This window comes from Tamandua tetradactyla, chromosome 8 (genome assembly GCF_023851605.1).
Source record: "Tamandua tetradactyla isolate mTamTet1 chromosome 8, mTamTet1.pri, whole genome shotgun sequence".
Taxonomy (NCBI): Eukaryota; Metazoa; Chordata; class Mammalia; order Pilosa; family Myrmecophagidae; genus Tamandua; species Tamandua tetradactyla.
In genome coordinates this window covers 7,027,705-7,049,996 of record NC_135334.1, presented here as the reverse complement: position 1 = coordinate 7,049,996, position 22,292 = coordinate 7,027,705, and the positions used below count along the sequence as shown (strand labels likewise).

Genomic DNA, 22,292 nt, shown 5'->3' with positions numbered 1-22,292 from the left:
CTACCCCACCCTTCTTTGTCTTCTGTCTAATGGCGTGAGTGATGCTCTGTTTTATCTGTTAGCTTAGGTATGCTGCTATAAAGTATAGGAACGGAGCCCTTGATTTTTGTGGATCCTTCAGTTTACTAATGTTTACCTTTTTTTTTTTGAATGGCTCATGCACAGTTGGATTGTCTTTGATGGAATCCCCACCTCCCCCACTACACAGACATTCCAGGGGCTTGGTTGTTTAGTTGGCTGAACCATAAACTTTGATTTTTCTTTTCTGAAAACAGGCACATCTTTTAGTTGCTGCAGTGACAAGTGAAAATATTTGATATAGTAATTGGTGTTCATTCACCATTTTTTTAGAATTTATAGCTTTGGAAGAGCTAGTAAAGTTTAGATCTGCCACAGGTATATTTTAACTAATAATCTTACACTTTTATTATGATAACAAAAATGCAGGTTACTTTAATGTACTTAACATTAAATAATTTTTGTGCATCAAAGGAAATTGTCAAGAAAGTGAAAACACCAACTACAGAATTGGAGAAAACAGTTGCAAATTATAAACCTGATGAGGGTTAATATCTGGAGTATGTAAAGAACTCATGCAACCCAATAGCAAAATGACAAATTACCAAATTAAAAAAAAAATGGGCTAATGACTTAAATAGACATTTCTCCAGAGAAGATATACAAATGGCCACTAAGCATGTGAAAAGATGCTCAGTGTTGTCTCATTAGTCATTAGGGAAATGCAAATTAAAACCACAGTGAGATACCACTGCACACCCACTGGGTGGCTATTATTAAAAAACCGGAAAATAACAAGTGTTGACTAGGATACAGAGAAACTGGAGCCCGTGCACGTTGTTGGGGGGAATGTAAAACAGTGCAGCTGCTGAGGAAACCAGTTTGATGGTTCCTCAAAAAGATAAATATAGAATTACCATATGACCTAGCAATTCCGCTTTTAGGCATATATCCGAAAGAATTGAAAATAGGGGCTCAAGCAGATACTTGTACATCATTTTCCATAGCGGCTTTAGTCACAGTTACCAAAAGGAGGAACCAACCCAACTGTCCATCACCAGATGAATGGATGAACCAAATGTAGTACACGTATGAGGGAATGAACTTCTGACACATGCTGCAACATGGAGGGACCTTGAAATCGTTACGCCGAGTGAAATGTCAGCTACAAAAGAAAAAATATATTATTCCACTTATATGAAGTATCTAGAATAAGTAAATACATAGAGACAGAAAATAGTGTAGGTGGGGATTGGGGTAGGGAGTAATTGGGAGTTAATGCTTACTTGGGTATGGAGTTTCTGTGTGATGAAAAGTTTTGGTAATGGATAGTGGTGATGGTAGTGCAACATTATAAAATTAATATTACTGAACTGTACACTTAAAATTTTAAAATGGTTAGTTTGGTGTTATGTATATACTACCACAATAAAAATAATGTAATTTTTTTTAATAAAATAATAATTGTATGTGGCCAGGGATTTTTTTCCCTCTTTGGAAACTTTCAGGACTTTATTTCTAGCCTATGTGTTCTGAAATTTTAGAATAAGCATGTGCTTCGCTGAGTCTTTTTTTTCATTCAATTCAGAGCATTCAGTATTTTAGTTTAGAAATTTTCCTCTCTGTAACTTCTGTTTATTGGGTATTGCATACCCTGGATCAACTGCATGGTTGATCCAGTAATTTTTTAATCTTTCTCTTCATATCCTGTGCTTGTATCCTGACTCAGCTGTGTATTATCTCTGGAACTTTAGAGGTTGTTCAATTATCTGTGCATCGGTAGCCTCATCTATAAAATGGGCACTTTGATAGTACCCTACTGTGAAGATCAAATGAAGTCATAAATATAAAATGCTTACATTTATATAAACATAAATACAAACAGCAGTACCTGACACTGGTTGTTAATATTATTTTCTCTGTAGTTTTGTGTTTTTTGCTCTACCATATTCATGTGCTTTTGATCTACTTTTTGTGTTTTTTCTCAACTTTATTTTCCAACTCTTGTCTTCTGTTTCAGAATTCAACAATTATATTTTACTTTTCAAAAAATTCTTTCTTGTTTCTTTTTGTAACAGTGTCCCATTTCATGAATTTTGTATTTTTTTCTCATCTCTCTGAGGATATTTTTTTTTGTATTTATTTTATTATTCATCTGCCCATATGCTGGTTAAATGGAGTGTCAGTTACAAGGTTTTTGTAATCACACAGTCACACAATTAAAGCTATATAGTTATACAGTCATCATCAGGAGTCAAGTCTACTGGATTACAGTTCAACAGTTTTAGGCATTTCCTTCTGGCTTTTCTAATACACTAGAAACTAAAAAGGAATATCTATATAATGCATAAGACTAACCTCCAGAATGACCGTTCAACTCTGAAATCTCTTAGCCGCTGAAACTTTATTTTGTTCTGTTTCTTTTCCCCTTTTTGGTCAAGAAGGCACTCAGTCCCGTGATGCTAGGTCCCAGCTCATCCCTGGGAGTCATGTCTCATGTACGGATGAGGGCAGTGAGTTTATTTGCAGTTGGCTGAGAGAGAGAGGCCACCTCTGAGCAGTAAAAGAGGTTCTCTGGTGGTGACTCTTAGGCGTAATTATAAGTAGGCTTAGCTTCTCCTTTGCAGGAGTAAGTTTCATATGGGCAAGCCCCCAGATTGAGGGCTTGATTTATTAAATTGGGAGTCCCTAATAACGCGTGAGAATAGCAGGAATTCCCGAGGTGGGAAAGTTTAATATTTGCACATTCTCCCCCAATCCCTTAATGGGATACTCTGGGATGTATTGGGGTGTTACATTAAACTGTACAAAATAACAAGATCTCATTCTTTGATCTAGGTTCCATGTAAATATGTTGTTTAAATCAACTGACCATGCAGGTTAACTTAGTGTGCTACAAAAAATATAAATTTTGTACCAAATAATCATCTCTTTCTTTGATCTCATACACATGTTGAAGTTGTAAAATGCAGTCAGTATCATCCTTTACCCTGTATTCTGGTTTACCTCAGTCCTAACCAAGCCTGTTTCATTCATATCGCTAATTGAAGTCTGATCTCTCTTTTTTTTTTACCTTCTAAACAGCTGCTGTATGGAGTAATACTGACTTTTAGAGCTGTAGAACTCTGAGTCTCAGGTATCACACAGATACCAAGAGTTCCAGAGAACTACCAGGTTATACACAAACAGCTCTGAGGATATTAGTGATACTTTTCTGTCTCAGTTTTCTTATACCCCTGAAATGTCTCTGGTTACGCCAGTTTCCCTTTATTTCTGTGTGTTGGTTTCTGTCGTTTGTGTTAGAGGTGTTCCTCAGATGTTTCATCTCTTGGGCTGACTTTTCATGTACAAGAATGGAACCTTCAACCCTGGATTGGCAGGGGTGAGATGGTGGGGAGCCTGCTCCTAAATGAATGTGATACCACCCATGGATTAGCAGGTTTCATCATGAGGTGTTGTTACAGATTGATTTGTGTCCCCTGTAAAGGCCTGTTCAGGCCCTCATCACCAGTGCCGTGGACGTGAACTCATTTATTTGTAAATAAGATTTTTGAAGCTGTGATTAGTTGAGATGAGGCCGCACTGAGACATGGTAATCCTTAATCCAGCACAACCGGAGTCCTTATAGGCAGAAGAGATTTGGACCCAGTAGGAGGCGACAGGCCCAGGGAGAGAGATGGCCGAACGACAGAGGCAGAGATTGAGTTATGGAGTGCCAGCAAGCTGCCACCAGAATGCTACAGACTTCAGAGAAAGTGTCCTGCTGATGATCTTGATTTGGACTTCTAGCCTCCCAAACTGAAGGGAAAATAAATTCCTGTTGTTTAAACCAACCAGTCTCTGGTAATTGTTATAGAAACCTCTACAAAAATAAGACAGGTGTCCAGGCAGGGAGCAGGCCATGAGGGAGCCTTAAATATCTGTGTCAGCTGGTCTTTTGCTGTGTCCATTTGGTTCCTCTGGAGAAGAATCCTCCAGTTTTCTGCTGACCAGTGGGGTGGACATAGGGGTCTGGCCTCTGGGCCTGAGAGAGCTGAGGGGGAGTAAGAGATGAACTCAGCATCCTGCATCTAGACTCCCACTGACTTACCTGCTCTTGGGTGTGTTGCAGTGTCACTATCCCAGAGGATCTTTAAGCCTGGACCACTGGCACTGTGGTCCTCCTCTTCAGAGTATAAGCTTTGTGGTCACATTGTAGACAAGCCTGTGTTGTAATAAGATTCTTTCCAAGTAAATTATTGGTCGGGCTTTTGGAATAGATCTGTACCACACCAAAGTTCCCAGTCTTCTGATTGTGCTATGGTGATGCTCCATGGTGAGCTGAGTCTAAAGACTAGCAGAGAATGGACATCAGAGAGAATAATCTGGAATAATGGCATCATGGTGGGTAAATCTAGCACCTTAAATCTTTCGATGAGCTGTGCTTGGATGGAGAGTCTCTAACTGCACTGTGGTCTCAAGGGTGAGGTAGGATCAGGAAGACAGTAAAGGGAAACTTCAGAGAAAACGGATTTATCAGCCCAGAGATAAGAAGACTTGGAAGGTTTAATTACAGTCTACAAACATACCAATAAGGAAATTGACAAGAATTTGTTGACTTGGGATGTGTACATGGTGATGAGTTTGCTTCTCAACCCTGGCTACAGAATAGAACCACCGGGCCCAAACACTGGCCAGTTACATCAGAGTCTTGGGGTGGAGGGGTGGGGAGTGGAGTTGGGAATCAGTATTTTTTAAAAGCTCCCCAGGTGATTTTTGTTTGCAACCAGGATTAAGACTCATAAGGATAGTCTCTGTGGAAGATAATCAGATATAAAATAGGATTCCTGTCCTGAAGGTGTTTGGTTGTGGCCGGAAATTTCATGCTCAAATTTTAAGTAATAATATAAGGTGTTTATAAGGGCCAAATAAGTAATTTATCAAATATATGGGAAGGAACTTGGAATGAGGAAAGGCTATTGTACTTGAGATAGTGAAGAACTATTAATTTAGTGCCACTTATTTGCCCAGCACTGAAATAAGTTTTGAAGTGGATACAAAGGAGAATAACACAAAGTTTTGTGTTCTCTGTGTTATTATATATTGTATAATATATCATTATAAAACCCTGAAAAAGTAAACCCTGAAAAGAGAGAGCTATTTGCTGCTAAATTATGTTTGCATATTTAAATGCAGTAGGAGTTTGAGTAAGGTATTCTTAGATATATTTGGAAAATAATTTTTCCTTGCAGGTGGAATTTGAGTTTTGCCTTAAAAAATTGCTAGGGGTCAATTTATTTTAATAATTTAAAACGTGAACCTAGTCCTTCCTAGGTACCACGCTAAGCACTTTACATGGGTCATCTCGTTTAATTTTCACAGTATCCTTAGGAGCTTTGTGTTATTATTATTATTATATCTATTAGAGAATTTGTTACAGAACAATCACGCATAAAATGCAGGATTCCCATATACTACTCTGTTATTAACACCTTGCTTTGGTGTGGTACATTTGTTACAATTGATGATAACCATTTTTATTATTGTACTAGTAACGATATAGCCCATGGTTTAACTTAGAGTTCACTGGGTAGTGCAGTTTTGTGGATTTTGGGTAGTGCAGTTTTGTGGATTTTGGGTAGTGCAGTTTTGTGGATTTTTTGAAAAGTTTTATTCTATCACCATTTATATCACCTAACATTTCCCCTTTTAACCACATTCAGATATGTATTTCAGTGGTGCTAACTGCATTTGCAATGCTGTGCTGCCATCACCATCATCTGTTACCAAAACATTTCCCTCGTTCCAAATAGGAAGAACTTTGTACATTTTAACCCCAACTCCCTGTTCCCTACCTCTGTCCTTGCCCCCTGGTAACATGTATTCTAGATCCTGACTCTACGAGTTTGCTTATTCTAATTATTTCATATTGTGCATGTTATTATTATCTCCACCATAAACTACATGTTTTGCAGGTGGAATAAACAAGACGTTTGTCAAAGGCCACACAGTTAGCAGGTGGTGGGGTTACTCCCAAGTCCAGGGTTGTTGGACTCTTGAGCTGGGCCATAACCACCATCCATCTGTAGGGCCAGTATGAGCAGAGGCAGGAAACCAGAGTGGGCTCTGTGTTTTGTGTACCTTGAGGAGGGAGCAGGAGGGGCTGAGTAGACATTTGATTAGAAAGATGAGCTGGAGCCGGGTTCTGTTTGTCAAGGGGTTTGATAATCATTCCATGAAATTTAACTTGGTCTTCTGGATACTGGGGAGCCCCTAAAGGTTTTGGAGGTAGGGAGTGAAATGAGGAAAAGGAATTTTTAGGAAGATCATAAAGCCGGGAGACATGGGGACCAATTTAAAAGGTATTTTCATCGGTCAAGGCATGGAAGATGAAGCTCCAGAACAGAGTGAGTGACAGTGGAATGGAAAGGATAGGGAAGGGGGAAGGCAGCTTCTCGAAGAAGGGCTATTCAGAGTCTAGAGGTTGCAGGGCATGTGTGGATATTACCTCAAAGGTTACTTAGACTGGATAATGCTTTGAACTCCATTATATCACAGGAAGGAGGGGTTTTGGAATTGAGAATGTATATTCTTCAGAGACTTTTACGAAAAAGGGGAATGTTAGTTTTTTCTGAAATTGTTTAATTTCAGAACTAGAAGGGTCATGTGACTTTTGTTTCCTTTCGATTCTGGATATAGTATAATTTAGGCCCTGAGAGACTAAGCTAGTTTACACAGCTCATCTAGAGCTCCTGAGAATCAGCAATTGCACACTTATAATCTTTTATTCTAATGTAGGACTCTAGTAATATTTCCAAGCATGCAGGTAGACTTTATTTCTCATCCCCCAGCTTTCTCTTCTCTAGTATTAATTACAGCTGCTAGTTTGGGCACAGATCTTTGTTTAACAGCCCGAGCCTTTTCTCCATGGAGTGAGGTCTTCTCCGGGTCGTGGGTGGGAGACTCCCACGGATGCTTTTCCTAGACTTCCCTGACACTGTTTGTATACCTGACCGGAGCCTCCCAATCCTGCCTAGGCCCCGCGTGTGAAAGCCAGCAGTAGGCAGGCGTAGGGAATGAATCAGCATTCTGTTTATAGTTCTGCCATGACTGTAGTCATGTATTAGCTTAAGAAAGACCCTGTACCTCGATGACTAGTGTCCTAGGTATGGGAAAATGCTAACTGAGCCAGGTGTGGGAAATTCAAATACATTATTACTAGTGATTTTCATGAGACTAAAGAATTTAGGTCAAAAATAATTAGAGATAGCAACAGAGGTGTCAACAGAACCCCCAAATAATGAAATGGTAATTAGAGAATGGGCTCATTGTTCTTTTTTGGCTCTAGGCATTAAACGTCTGGTTTTCAGTCATGATGAGTAGGACAGTATTGCTCATTTATACTTTTATTTAGTGCTGTTATTTTTATTTTTAATTGGTTATTTATTTAATCTTAAATCTTTGATTTTCATTAAAAATAGTAGATAATTTGCCCTCCCTCCATCATAAACTTCATGAGAAAGGCTGGTTTTGGCTCTTCATAACTGACTCCATTCACTCCCCATGACAGGTCCTATAATTAGGCTCTTAATAATGCCTTGGTGGTGTGAGTGATGATAATGGTGAGTTTTAATTAGTGTTGCCTAATAAGACAGGCTCTTTGATATTTTTGGTGACTTCATCATGTGGGGCCAGGTTGGCCCTTGGTTTCCTCATGGGCTTTTCTGTCTTTTAGACCCAGAAGCACCAGGAAAAGCATTATTTTTCAGCAAATCTTACCGGATGTCATGGGAAATCCTTTTATAGAACTATTCCAGACAGTAAGGTTTCCTTCCTACAGCTGTCAAGAGATTTCAGTGAACAAGCATGGTTGTGCTGCTGAGCCCATTTGCTAGACCTTGTATATTAAATTCATCTCCCATTACCTTAAACATCTTTCCTTTCTCCCTAAGAAAGATCAGATGCTTGAAAACCATTTCCAAGATTAGAGAGCACTGGATAACTTCTTGTCTCCTTCTGCGGACTGAATTGTTCGAGGGACTGAGGCATGAATGTATCTTTCACTCCTTGATATGTTTAGATAAGACATTTATCAAGATTTTTATTAAGTTTTAAACATTTTTCCTCTTTCTCCAACTCTCCTTTGTATCCCTCCACCTGAAGGAAAGATGCTGCCAAGCCATTTTAAGTTTTCAGTGGGGCTGTCAGTGACCTGAGATGCTTTTGAAGTAAATGGGCAGCTTGAGTCCGATGAATTTCTTCTTATCTTCCAAATGATATGATTTCTAGAGACTCATAAATATTGGGTCTGACATTACCTGGGCTTCTGTCTTCCAACTTATGTTTCTCTAAGTCCATAACCAGAAAGACTCATACAACTTCAGAAATGTGTGCTTTTTAAAAATCCCTCTTGCTTTGTTTTAATCTTTTTTTTAAGGCAGGATTGAGCTAGATGGGTTGGCTGCTCCCCATCTGAGCACTTGAAAGGCATGGCCTTGGCATTTGGTCAGCAGGTGGGTCAGGGCCAGGGGCTTGTCCAGAGAGGAAGGCTGGATGTCTTTTTATTTAAGCTTCCCACTGTGAGTCTTAAGTTCTGCTACTTTTTGCAGGGTTTGGGAGTCATGCCAGAAAAGTTTGGGTACTAGGTTGTTTACCCAGCCTTGACAGATGGATGCTGCTCAGTGGTTGTTGTGGAGAGAGGAGGGTGTGGTTAGGAGCCGAGGAGGGGAATGTCAGTTAAGAAAGATGAGCAAATGTCTGTGTGTTGAAAAGTAGGAGGAATGTTGCTTGTATATGGAGAAGTTTGGCAAGGTAACCTCTTCCTATAGAAACTTTCTCAGAAATTACTCAGGAGAAATGAGTTGGCTCCGTGTTTCCAATGGATTATTTTTGGGTAAGATGCCCAAAGAATTTTGAAACTAAGGAATATATAGATCTTTGCTAATTAATAATAATAAGGAATTATGGACTCCATCAACCATATTTGGAATTGATATGCTTGGACTGATCATTTCCTTCTTGAACCTCTGACCAGCTGGAAGTCCTAAGCAGGTAGCAAGAGGGTTAATTAGTTGCCAACACTGGTCAGTATTGCATTATGTGACAACTTGAACCTGACTCATTATAGACTTAAAAACATCACCCCTATAGCACCAACTTTGGTTCTTCCTCTCTTCTGTGAATGAATGGTTTCCATTGAGATTTTGACACAGTACAGTTTGGCTGCTCTTGAGACTATTTTGGGAGGCTTTTGGAGTATGCTAGGAGCATATCTATCCAATGTCTTTATTTTTGCTTCAAAAGACATTGCATCACTCCTGCCTTCTGCCAATCCTTTGCTGAGATGTGAAATAAGAAGGACATAATCAGATCAGAGAGGGGCGCTGCCCTGCCCTGACTCAGCCTGGCCCGTGTTCTCCAGTGGGTCTCCCCTGGAAGAACTCTAATCTCATGCTCTCAGATGATGAGAGAGGGAGAGCAGGAGCTGGCCTGAAAGAACAAGGGGGCAACTGAGTGTAGAGCCCAGGGATTTGGCACTAGCAGAGAGCCATCACCACCTCAGAGGGATGTCTGCCTACAGGGTAAGCTGCATGCTTGAGCTCTTCTTTTTTAAGACCTAATAATTGTGTTTGTCAAAAACCCTCTTTTCTGTGCTGAATCTGAATAGCAGAGGTTGTGATACTTTGTGTTGTTAGAGGGCTGTTGATTCTGTTTTAGAATAAGATTGAGTCTGTTCTGGTAGTTATTCTGAGGGATGTTATTTTTGCTGATGGTGACAGCAAAAAGGGAGATGATCTGGGATGGATCATGCTAGTCAGCAGCTAGTCCGGAGGGCCCCTCATCCTTAGGTTATATCGTGATGCATACAAAATGAACATTATGTTGAAGTCTTTTCATAATTTTCCATTTTTCTTACAAAATTCAAAAACTTATTTTGATAGCCATTTTATTATGTAGCCAGCGTAAAGATCCTAAATGCAAAAAAATATTATTTTTCAAAAATTGGTGCTTTCAAATATTCTTGGTAAAATTCTCTACTGCAGTTTAATGAGCTTATTTTTTTTCCAGTTGATAAAACTGATAGTTTTTGAGCCTCTAATCCTAAGCTTAGAATCTAGTCTCGAGAGGGATATTTATTTGTGTTTGTACTTACTTTTCTGAAGCATTTGGTAAATTGTTATGAGCTGGGGAAGCAAACAACCAATTAAGGGAAACCTAGAGCAATATTAATGTATATGTTTAGAAATAATGATGACAATTTCTATAAAAATGCCCCTCTGTTTCTTACATGGTCAATGGGGTGGGGGAATGTCTAATGGGAAATGAGAAAACACCTGAGGATCTGGTTACAAATCTGAGTTCCTTGCTCATGTGGCTTGTCTCGGTCCTTTGGATGTGGTGATGGGGTCATTATTTCTGGGTTGATTTCAGCATGTCATATGTTATTTTAATCCCAGCGATTCCCAGGCAATACAACTATTTGCCCTCTTTTTACCTGGAGTAAAACCAGGGTGTCCCCTTTTTCCAGGCGGAGCAGAGACTCTCAGCAGGCCCTTCTTTATCCTTCAGAAATCTATGAACTTCACTGGTTTTTCTGTGTGTGGGAATATAGATAACTCTTTTTTGATGTGTACGTTTCTGTAGTTTACTTTTTCTACAAGGAACCATGTTGCTTTTCCATTGGTGAAAAATAATGGATAAGAAGAGACAAAAATTTATCCTTTGCCTGACTCCTTTGGGAATTGGGAATCAATTTCATTCATGAAAATGATGGAGGTCTTGAGATGCATATGATCTATTCTTCTGTAATCCAAGACATCACCATGCTATTGTCATGCCTTGAAGAAGCAGAAGGTTTTAACTCCATCTAAATGTACATTGACTGTTTGGAGCACTAAGATATGAGAAAGGAGAGTGCCTGATAATTTCTAATTTAGAATTTGGAGAAGGTAGTATGTTATAAAAGAAAAGAGCATGTGCATCAATCAGAGTTGTGTTCAAATTCCAGATGCATAATTTAGTCGCTGGATGATCTTTATGTGTGTTAAAAGAGTTGATGTATGCATAGTCTAGCCCAATAAGCGTGCCTTCCTTTGTCTCCTCCTTCTGTCCACTGCCTTTAGATAATGGATGAAATTAAAGACAAGAGATTAGTTTAATGTCCTGTTGACCCTCTTCCCTTTCAGACAGTCTGACCCTTCCTGAAGCCCTTATCAAAGGTGAGCTATTCTTATAATGTCAATAGTAATAAATGAACTAATCACTGCGAATGTTGATGGATCATTAGATTGTGGTGAATAAAAGGTCCATTCCTGCTTTTTTTCTTCTCTTCCTAAACATGTGTTTGCCCTATTTAGGAGAGATTTCCAGGCAGATGTATTTCAGATTGGCTGGTAACATCAGATTATTAGCTGTTAATCTCTGACACACTCAAGCTTCTTAAAAAAAACAGACCACATAAAGGAAGAAAATAAGTGTTAAGCCAGACAGCACTCAGCATTTTGCTGGTTCTTGCCTAGAAGGGCAATGTGGTAAGAAAATAGAACATTTGTCCTTACCTCTGGAGGTCTGAGCTCTGGTGCAGGTTCAGATGTGAACTTCTCTGTGTGACTTTGAGCAGTGTCCTCGGCTTTGTCTATCAGAGGCTGGGCTAGAAAAAGTAGTATCGGTGTTCTGTTATTTAGTGTGTACCTAGCCATAAATCACATAGTTTCAAAGTCTTACTTGTGCCTTGGTGAGAATTATGTAAATATAGTCTTTTGCCTTTAGCAGCCACAATCTGGATCTCTCACGGTGACACCAGAGAAGTGAATACCTTGTCACTTCAATTCCTTGTTAACTGAAAAGATTTAGTAGAGCTAGAGAAGTTTATATGCATCCACAGATACTCCTGTTCTCAGCATGCTGGTTGCATTCAGCCAGTATTTGTTCAGTTGATATCGTGAGAGTCCATATTTGGTTGAATTGAATTGAATTCTTTTTATCCCCTCTTTGTTCCTAGTTCTTTGCAACAGAAGGCAAGCCATGGAGAACACATTTAAGTTAGGATTGGAATGTGCAGGGGGAAGAATAAAATCAGGTTGGATTTTTCAAATGAATTTTGGCATGAGACGTTCTAAGTCAACAGGGATGTGTTAAATCGGGACCTCGTCTGTGTACCCATTGAGCTACTTGCAGAAAGGTGATCTCCTGTATCTTTTTCTGGAAACTCTGCCTTGTGCCCTGGCATCATGTACATTTTCCCAGCCTGCCTAATGAAGATAATTATATTAGGAACATTGGACTGGAAGTGAGAGAGATGGGGAAAGATTTCAAAATCGATGTTGGAAGATTCGCTAATGAGCAACATTGTTGAGTGTTTTTCATTCTTGAAATTCTCTTTTGCCATTTTCATTGACCCAGCACTCTTGCTTGTCCTTCTGCTTCTTAGGCTACAGCTTGTGCTTTCTTTACTAATCCTATTTTCCTTTCCAGTCCTGTTGATGAAGATGTACCCCAAAGCCAAGTCCCTCACCCTCTGTTCTTCTCAACCATATCTACTTGTGAGATGCATTCCACTTTCAATCCTTCAGCTCTGGTTCTGCATAAAATCTACTTATCTAGCTCAGAGCCTCCTGGGAAGCACCGATTTGTGTCTCTCCCTGCCTGCTGGGTATCATTGTATGGGTATCTTATTGTCACCTCAAGTGAAATAAGGCTCTCCCAAAACATCCCCACCCTCAGGCCTCCCTATTTCTGTCTGTGGTCCCCCAATTCCAGCAGTTACCACTGAAGCCTTGAAGTCTTCCTGTGTCTCTTATATGTCTGGCCCTCTTCTGCCTACTCAGACCTAGTGGTTTAACAGAACTGTTGATTCCTTGATAGTGCCTCTGAAATTCATTCCTTCCTTTCCCTCCTCATAATCCAGCTCCTCCTCTCCATATGAGCCATGGCATCGTTGGATGTGAAACTCTCTGCAATACAGCAGTCTGTCCTATATCCCTGTGGTTCTTGTGCCATCCAGCAATTTGGCACATGCTTCTTTGCATTCTTTATTTTTTAATGGTGATAACATATATACAATGTGAAATTTACCATTTTAACCACTTTCAAGTATACAATCAGTGGTGTTAATTACAGGCATAGTATTATGCTACCATCACCACCATCCATTACCAAATCTTATCCATCACCCCAAACAAAAACTCTGCATTCATTAAGCATTAACTCCCTATCCTGCCCCTCAAACTGGTGGTCTCTTCTCTATACTTATGGTTTTGCATATTCTATTTGTATTGTTATTTGCCTTTTGTTTTGTTTTATTTATTTATTTATTTTTGCATGGGCAGGCACCAGGAATTGAACCTGGGTCTCCAGCATTGTAGGCGAGAACTCTGCCACTGAGCTACTGTCGCACTGCCCTGCCTTTTATTTTGGTGTCTCATTTCCCCAATGAGAAAATTACCTTCTTGAAGGCAGAAGTTGCTTCCCTTCTATCTCTAGCAGTTAGCACTATGCCCATTTCACTGATGATGGTGATAGGGAACCAAAAGATCACTCCTAGTGGGTGGGCCACGGTGGCTCAGCAGGCACAGATGCTTGCCTGCCATGCCAGAGGACCCGGGTTCGATTCCCGATGCCTACCCATGTAAAAAAAAAAAAAAGATCACTCCTAGTAAATCTGTGTACAGATTCTGTGCCTGTGAAGTTGGCACCCTCGTGAGAAATTGTCAGGCACAATATACTGGGGAACAAGATGGATTAGTTAACATAAGAAAGCTCTATTGGGGCTTCTTACTGAGTAGAGACATCTGTACAGTATGGAGAATCAGTGCTTTTTTTAGGAGGGTTTGCTAAATTGGGTATTTGGAGGAAAAAAGTGCCTTTTGTGGTATAATTTTTTTACTGTTGAAAAATATTTTTTCCATACTCACTTTCCAGTGTTTTCCTCCAACAAGCTTATGGGAAAGAATTATCATTACCTTTTAATAGTGGAAAAAGCAGGAATTCGGAAGTATTAAATCGCTCAGACGAGGCCTTGGAACCAAAAAGTGTCAGAACCCGGTTTCCAACCCAAATCTTCTAATTCCAGGTCAAGTGGTCCAGTTAAGGGCTGGAATTAAGCACGCAGAAGTGCTTAATTTTTTTGACCCACATAAGTTTGCAATCTGGTGAGAAAGGTAGATGGGTAAACGAATTTTTAATACGAGGTTTGAGTTAAATTAGGATAATTAGGGGCACAAAGCACATACTGTAGCTGCACAAAGGTAGGAGGGGTGAGTTTTGTCTTAAGCAACAGCTGCTCTGGGAAGTGTCAGTCGTGAGCAGTGAGATATGGATGGAAGTCAGTGTACGTGGTCATAGAGAAAACACGATGGCTGGAAGGAGAAAGACCTTGCATTTCCAGTGTGTTCTTTGGCTGCAGGAGGTGAGGACTGGTGAAGGCTAGACAGTGGGTGGTGATCTCATTAGGGTGGTGTGAAATTTTAGACAGGATGGTAAGGCTCACAAAACTATCTGCAGGGCTTCCTTAATCCATCTTACTTAGCTCCCAGCATGGCCCACTGCTTTTGTGGATGTCTACAGCTTGATGATGTTACAGGTTGAATGTGATAAGACTGAGCTTGTCTCTTAGCAAAATGAAGAATCTGAAAAACTGGCCATACACAGTCAACCTACTGGGAGTGCTCCGATGTCTTGTACTAATTTCTCAGATCATTTTCCCAAATCTCCAAAATGTTTTCACCCCACTCCACCCCTTTGTCCTTCATTTTGTCAAATCTTTATGAGCCATCTTAATTTTTTATATAAGTAGACGGTTATTCCAGAGTCTACACCATGGCACGCTCATGTGGATTTTGGAGTAAATTTATTCCATATGTTTCTAATTCATTAACACTTAACTCATCAAAATGTTCTTTCTTTTTTTTTATGAGGTACTTAATGGCTAAGACATTTTGTTAGCCTTTGAGTCGGCCTCTTAAAACATTTTCTCTTTTATTTAGTAGCACAAAGCCATAACCTGTAAAGAATGCTTTCATTTCATTAACTCTTACAGGGCTAGAAGCATAAGTGTATTTATCACGAGGTCTTAGTATTTCTTTCCTCCTGCTCCCTCTTTCCCACACACACAGACTCTGTGCATAGATGCACAGTGACCGGACTAAGGCTCACTTACCGCTTTCCCTCAGCCCTTCCTCAGTTAACTGTCAGCACAAGACAAGGTATATTCAGTTTAGCAATGCTGCATTGGGTTTCCCACACTTTTAGAAATCACCTTTGGGTCCTTCTTGTGTCCTTTTCTGGAGCCGCCCTTGGGCAGGCCCATGTCTTGGGACTCTCAAGCTGTGCTTGACTTTTTTATACAGCCCTGCAAAACTGAAGTCATTATCTCTGGAATCTTGGCCATTTTAGGAGACGTCTGGCCAGGCTAGCCCTTCCACTGATTTCCCTCAGCTCTCTTATGGTTTTCTCAGCCCAAACCATGTGGCATTTGATCACCTCCACACACCAAAGAGAAACTGGAAGGTTCTGTGTTGCTGAATCTCACTTTGCAAGATGCACATGTGTAGTTCACAAATAGGTCTGTTTTTTTTTTCTTTAAATTTGTTGCTTCATTTATAACATGACTTGCTATTTAACCATTTTTAATTGTATAATTAAGTGGTATTAATTATATTTACAATATTGTGCTTGCATCACTGCAATCTAATACTTCATTTTTTCTATCACCCCAAATAGAAGCTCTGCACCCATTAAGCAATAACTTTTCCCCTTACCTCCAGCCCCTGGTTACTTCATCTACAAGTAGGTCTGTTTTCTTCTTTCTATCTATTTATTTTTATACCCTAAATGATTTTTTAAAAATTTGTATACATAATATTCACTTCCTATGCTGTAAGATTCTTTGGGCTTTATAAAATGCGTAGTGTTAGTGCCCACCATTAAAGTTTCATGTAGAATAGCTTGTTGCCCTAAAAAATCCCCATGCTTTGCCTAGTCAGTGCTCCTCTCTTTACTCTCCCTATAGTTTTGCTTGATCCAGAATTTCATATAAATGTAACCCCAGAGTATCTAGCCTTTTCAGACTGACTTCTTTCACTTAGCAACATGCATTTAAGATTCATCCACATCTTAGTGTGACTTGACAGTTCATTCCATTTCTATCACTGATTAGGATTCCATTGTATGGATGTATCAGTTTGTTTATCATGTACCTTTTTTTTAAGTTTTAAAATATGATTTACCATCTATTTTCAACACCTTGCAATATTGACATTGCTTTGTCCTTCCTCATGCAAAAACATTTTTTTAATTTGTACATTTAGTCACTATAATTGTACACTCTAGGCATTCCTAGATTATACCATCTCAGTCTTTATGCTCTATCTTCCCTTCTGGTTTCATATGTGCCCCCAGCCCTCCTCCCTCTATCATTCTCACATTCAAGCTCATTCAGTGTACTTACATTTTTGAGTTGCAATCAGGCAGTATTGTGCTATCCATTTCTGAATTTTTACGATCAGTCCTGTTGCACAGTCTGTATCCCTTCAACTCCAATTACCCATTTATTTATTTATTTATTTGTTTATTTATTTGGTGCATGGTCTGGGAATCAAACCCATGTCTCTTTTCTTAATAAGTTCAACCCACTTTAATTTGGCTCAGTTCACAGAGCATCAAGCAACTAAAGTGAGGTAGAAAAGAAACTAATATAAATTAAGTGCCCACCGGGGCACTTTACATATGCAAATGCATTTCATCCTCCCAATAATCTAGGAGGGAAACTACTGTTAGCCCTGATTTATAGATGAGGAATTTGAAACTTAAGAACATTTGGGTACCCTGCCCAAGGCCACTTCATGAGGCCAAGGGGGTTGTGCTGTTCTTTCACTACATACAACTTAATTACCAGCCAGCTTTTAGAAATGTAAACCTAGGAGTTTAATGTAGTATGTGTGTGTGTGATTTTCTGATTATGCCTAGGAACTCAGCTATAGATACCCAGTTGTTTCACTGGACTTCTCTTTCGGGTTGCCTGTATAAATCTGTACCCATGTCTTTGAGTGTTGCTTGTGTCCTGCTGAAGCTTTCTGCAGATATATAGGTCACACATTCCTGAAACATAAATCTGTCAAGCAGGCAGTTTAAAGATTCTTATCCGCTCAGACCTCTGGCCCTTGCTTCAGTCAACGGGAAATGGGGGTGTGGAGAGTATATTTGGGGACTGGTGTGTGGGAGGATAGGAATGGATGCCCATAGGAGGTATGTTGGAGCAGGAACCATTGATTCTCTAGGAGATGTGCCGTGAGGTTCAAGTACAGCAGTAACTTCTGCCATGAAGGAGGACTTCCACCAAGGAGGTGGCCCTGGGGTCCACAGCCCAGGACTGTGTGGGCATGTCCAGCCCAGTTGTATTGACATGCAGGAACTTAACAGTTTTCAGAATCAGCAAGTCTGCAAATATTCTGCTTAGCCTCCCAAATTGTCTGGCTCTTCCCAAACTCCCTGGGATGTCCCTTGGCATCCACCTCCCACAAACGTGCTCAGGTTTTCTAATCCAAAACTGGATTCTCACAAAGACCAAACATTTGGCAGGGAAATATTTCAAGGTATATGATACATACAGTTATGTGATATCCATGCTTACAGTGAAGCATTGGTTCAGGGGATTGGTTGAAGATAAACAGCTATTAGAAAATGCATTCATTATGGCCATGTTTGCACTTGTTTTGTCAACTAAAAATGCATTTGTTTAAACAGTGTCTTTGGTTTATTGCAGCCTTTACTCCCTCTCAGTAGCAGATAATGTGCTTGAATTTTACAAGTGTATGTAAATGAGCAGGATAGCGGGGCAGCTGTCTTGAGTCAACATTTTCACGCAGTGAAAATTCCCTAGAAAAGAGGAAGACTGATTTAGTGCTATACATTATTTGCCTTCTCAGTAACCAAAGTGCCCCCCTAATCTAGGCATTAATTTCTGTTTCCCCCTTATTTTTAAGATGTAATTTGATATCTAGCCAACATATAAATATGTGGTTGGGCTATCCAACTGAACCGTTTTGAGAATATGAAATGGCGGTGCACAAGCACTCTGTGAAATTAAAGCTCTAGGCCAGTGCTGTTATGTTGGAAATTAGGTCATATATTAAAACAAGAAAAGACAGCAAGCAGCTGGCTAAAGCATATTTGATCTCACTTTTCTTCTCCCTGTTGGTTTGTCTTCCAGGATTCTCAAAGCTTTGCAGCCCCCCACAGCCCCCATCCCCACCCTGACACCCACCCCGACCATCTTGGTCCTTCCAAACTTTTGGAGACCCTTAACAAGCACCAGCAACTTAAGATAGTCCCCACCGCAGCCACAGAAATGTACAGCAGTGGTCCTCCCGAAACCCCCCAAATGTTTCTCAGCATCATCATGACATGTGTGTGTGCCTCTTCCATCAGGGGGTACTCTCAGCCTGGGTGAAGAGAGTGCAATTTTGTCCCTGCATTTGCATCAGAACATTGGGTCAGGATTCCTGAAACTATGGACGTGGTAGGATATTACCACGTCCATAGGATATTGCCTTAAATTGGTGACTCCTCTTCTTTTTTTTAATGAAGGTGTTCATTAAGTTTGAGCTTTAGGGAACCAAATTACAGAAGTATCCAAAAGCCATTTTTAAATAACAGTTGCTTTTCAACCTACCAAAGGATGTGATCATCAAAAGAATCAAGTTCTCTGCCCCAAATTAATCTATAGTATAATTGTAGTCACCTTCTAATGAGATTTCCTTTTTGTAGAGCTCAGGTAGTCAGCTGATTCTCAGATTCAACTACTTAAAGTAAATGAATGACAATAGCCAAGGAAATTTTGAGAAAGAATAAAGAGGGAGGACTTGTTTTACTAGAAAACTAAACTCCCTAAGAAAGCACAACAGTTAAACTAGAATAGTACTAGGGTTCTATTGAATCAGGTGCTAATTCAATAGAACAGAAACAGGCATTCTTATCTATAATATAACCCACCATTTCCATGGTGGCCCAGAGTAGGTACGGAATTATATTCAAAGATAACAGAAATCTAACCTCAGAAGCTTTAAATGTGAAGATCTTTAGTTTATCTTAAAGGAGTGTATTTATGGATTTTATACAGTATATTACCTAAAATGTTTTCTGAAATCTTTTCTAAACAGCCTTCCCTTCTCAAAGTTGCAGACTCATCGGCAGCCTCTAATAATTTACCACTCTGTCTCACCTATATAGTTTCCCAACTCTCACCACCCCCCCACCCCAGCCCTCTCCCCCAGCCTTCTCCCCCACCACCTCCGTGCAGCAGCTTTATACATTTACTTTCCGGACTGCAGCTCTCTGGGAAGGATCGTTCTTTTTCCAGTTTGAATGATTTTCTAAAGAGCAACGGATTCTCAGAATTCTGATGACTCAAATTCCCCACAGACTTCTAGAATTCTTTTTTTAATGCAATTTTATTGAGTTATAGTCACATACCATATAATCATCCAAAGTATACATTCAGTCATTCACCGTATCACCTATAGTTGTGCATTCATCACCACAATCAATGTTAGGACATTTTCATTACTCCAAAAAAATGAAAAATAAAAATAAAAAAGAACACCCAAAGCGTCTCATATCCTCTATTCTGTAACTAATTGTTGAGGAATGCTTTGAAATTAATTGCTTTTTTTTTTGTATGTATGTTATTTTTCACACACACACACACAATTTTTTTTTTAAAAATCCAGTCTACTGGATTGCAATTGAACAGTTTCAGGTATTCCCTTCTAGCTATTCTAATACACTAGAAACTAAAAAGGAATATCTATATAATGCATAATAATAACCTCCAGAATGTCCTCTCAAATCTATTTGAAATCTCATAAATACTGAAACTTTATTTTATTCCATTTCTTTTTCCCCTTTTGGTAAAGAAGGCTTTCTCATCCCACAATGCCAGGGCGTTGCTCATCCCCAGGAGTCATGTCCCTCATTGCCAGGGAGATTTACACCCCCGGGAGTCACATTCCATGTGGGGGGAAGGGTAGTGAGTTTCTATGCAGAGTTAACAGAAAGAGAGGCCACATCTGAGCAATAAAAGAGGTTCCCTGGGGGTGACTCTTAGGCATAATTATAGTCTTAGCTTCTCCTGTGCAGTAATAGACTTCCTAAGGGCAAGTCCCATGATTGAGAGCCCAGCTTATTAAATTGGTATTCCCAAATGCTTGGAAGACTATCAGGAATCCCAGAAGTGGGGCAGTTTAATATTTCCACATTTTTCTCCAGTCCCTCAAGGGGACTTTGCAAATACTTTTTAATTTTCTGCCCAGATTACTCTGGGCTGTATTGGGGTATTGCTTTCACCTGTAGAAAATAACGAGCTCACACTCCTTATTTAAGGTTCTATGTACTTATATTGTTTAAATAAACTGACCATTCAAGTTAAATTAGTTATTGTGCTACAGATGATATAAATTTTGTACCAAAATTTCATCTCTTCCTTTGGTCTCATACAGAAGTTTAAGTTTTAAAATATAGTCAATATCATCCTTTATCCTGTATTCTGATTTACTTTAGTCCTAACTGGATCAGCTTCATTCATATCTCTAATTGAAGTCTGATCTCTTTTTCAACTTCTTTAACTGTTGCTATATGGGGTAATGCTGATTTTCACAGCTGCAGAGCTCTAATTCTGAATTTTAGGTGTCACACAGATATCCAAAGATCCAGGAAACAAGCGGGTCATACACAATGAGCTCAGCATCTCAGAATTTAGAAATAATAGTTAAAACTCAGGAATAGATATATCTGCTATAAGGAACCTTTACAGTAAGCCTTATGAAATATTCTGACTCCTTAATCACTGATTGCCCAATCTCTGCCCATATTTTATTGCCTGATAACCTCTGCTCTCAAATGCAGTTCTCAGAGTTTTTACATTACAGCCAGTCCATATTAGTGAGGCCTTACAATATTTGTCTTTTCGTTTCTGGCTTAACTACACTCAACATAATGTCCTCAAGGTCTGCTCACCTAGTTGCATGCCTCATATCTTCATTCTTTCTTGCAGTCTCTCAGTATTCCATTGTCTGTATACACCATAGTTTGCCCTTCCATTCATCAGTTGATGTACCCTTAGGCCACCTCCATCCATTGCAAATTGTGGATACTGCCACCATAAACTCTAACGTGCAAATGTCCATTTGTGACCCTGCCTTCACTTCCTCCAAGTATATACCTAATAATGGGGTTGCAGGATCATATGGCAACCCTATACTTAGCCTCCTGTGAAAATGTCACATGATCTTGCAGAGGGGCTGCACCATTCTACTTCCCTACCAACAGTGAAAAGATACATTTCTTTCTCCACATTTTCTCCAGCACTTGTATCTTTCTGTTTATTTTTTAAGCAGTTTATTCATACACCATGCAATCCATCTGAAGTAAGCAATCAGTGGTTCCTAGTATGATCACACTTATGCATTCACCACCAAAACCTGTATGAGATCATTTCCATTTTTTAAATATTGTTCTCTCTTATCACCCTTACTGATATTCTTCATTTCTACACTCTTCTCCCTACCTCTCTCTCTCTCCTGTTTTTTCCTATGTAGTGCTCCCTTTAGTATTTCTTATAGAGCAAGTCTCTTAGTCACAGACTCCCTCAGTGTCTGTTTGTCTGAAAATATTTAAAACTCTCCCTCATTTTTGAAGGACAGTTTTGCCAGATAAAGAATTCCTGGCTGTCAATTTATCTCTTTCAGTATCTTACATATATCATACCACTGCCTTCTTGCCTCCATGGCTTCTGCTGAGAAATCTGCACACAGTCTTATTGAACTTCCCTTGAATGTAGTGGATTTCTATTCTCTTGCTGCTTTCAGAATTCTCTTTTTTTCTTTGACATTTGACAGTCTGATTAGTAAGCATCTTGGAGTAGGTCTGTTTGGATCTGTTCTTTTTGGGGTATGCAGTGTCTTTCATAAGAGTTGTGTAACTTTCAGTGATGATTTCCTCCATTATTCTTTCTGCCCCTTTTCTCTCCTCTTCTCCTTCTGGGATACCCATAACATATATATTTGAGTACTTCATGTTGTCATTCAATTCCCTACAACCTGCTCTTATTTTTCCATTCTTTTCCCCATCTGTTCTTTTGTCTCTAGGGTTTCAGATGTCCTGTCTTCTACTTCACTAATCATTTCTTCTGCCTCTTCACATCTGCTGTTGTATGTCTCTTTTCATCTCTTCCATTGTGCCTTTCATTCCCAAAATTTCTGCCATTTGTTTTTTCAAGTTTTTGAGAACTTCTTTATAGC

At 39.5% G+C, this 22,292-nt stretch overlaps 1 protein-coding gene and 1 long non-coding RNA gene across 3 annotated transcripts in view; one reads left to right on the top strand and one right to left on the bottom strand.

Moving 5' to 3' along the window:
• BARX2 (BARX homeobox 2) overlaps positions 1 to 22,292 on the top strand; it is an 84,257-nt gene that overhangs the window by 38,426 nt on the left and 23,539 nt on the right. The window lies entirely within an intron of this gene.
• LOC143644025 (uncharacterized) lies at positions 1,017 to 21,201 on the bottom strand. The gene is made up of 3 exons (XR_013156452.1): positions 21,010 to 21,201; positions 13,959 to 14,144; positions 1,017 to 1,183 (listed from the first exon to the last, which is right to left on the bottom strand). It is a non-coding gene; the product is annotated as an uncharacterized LOC143644025 (long non-coding RNA).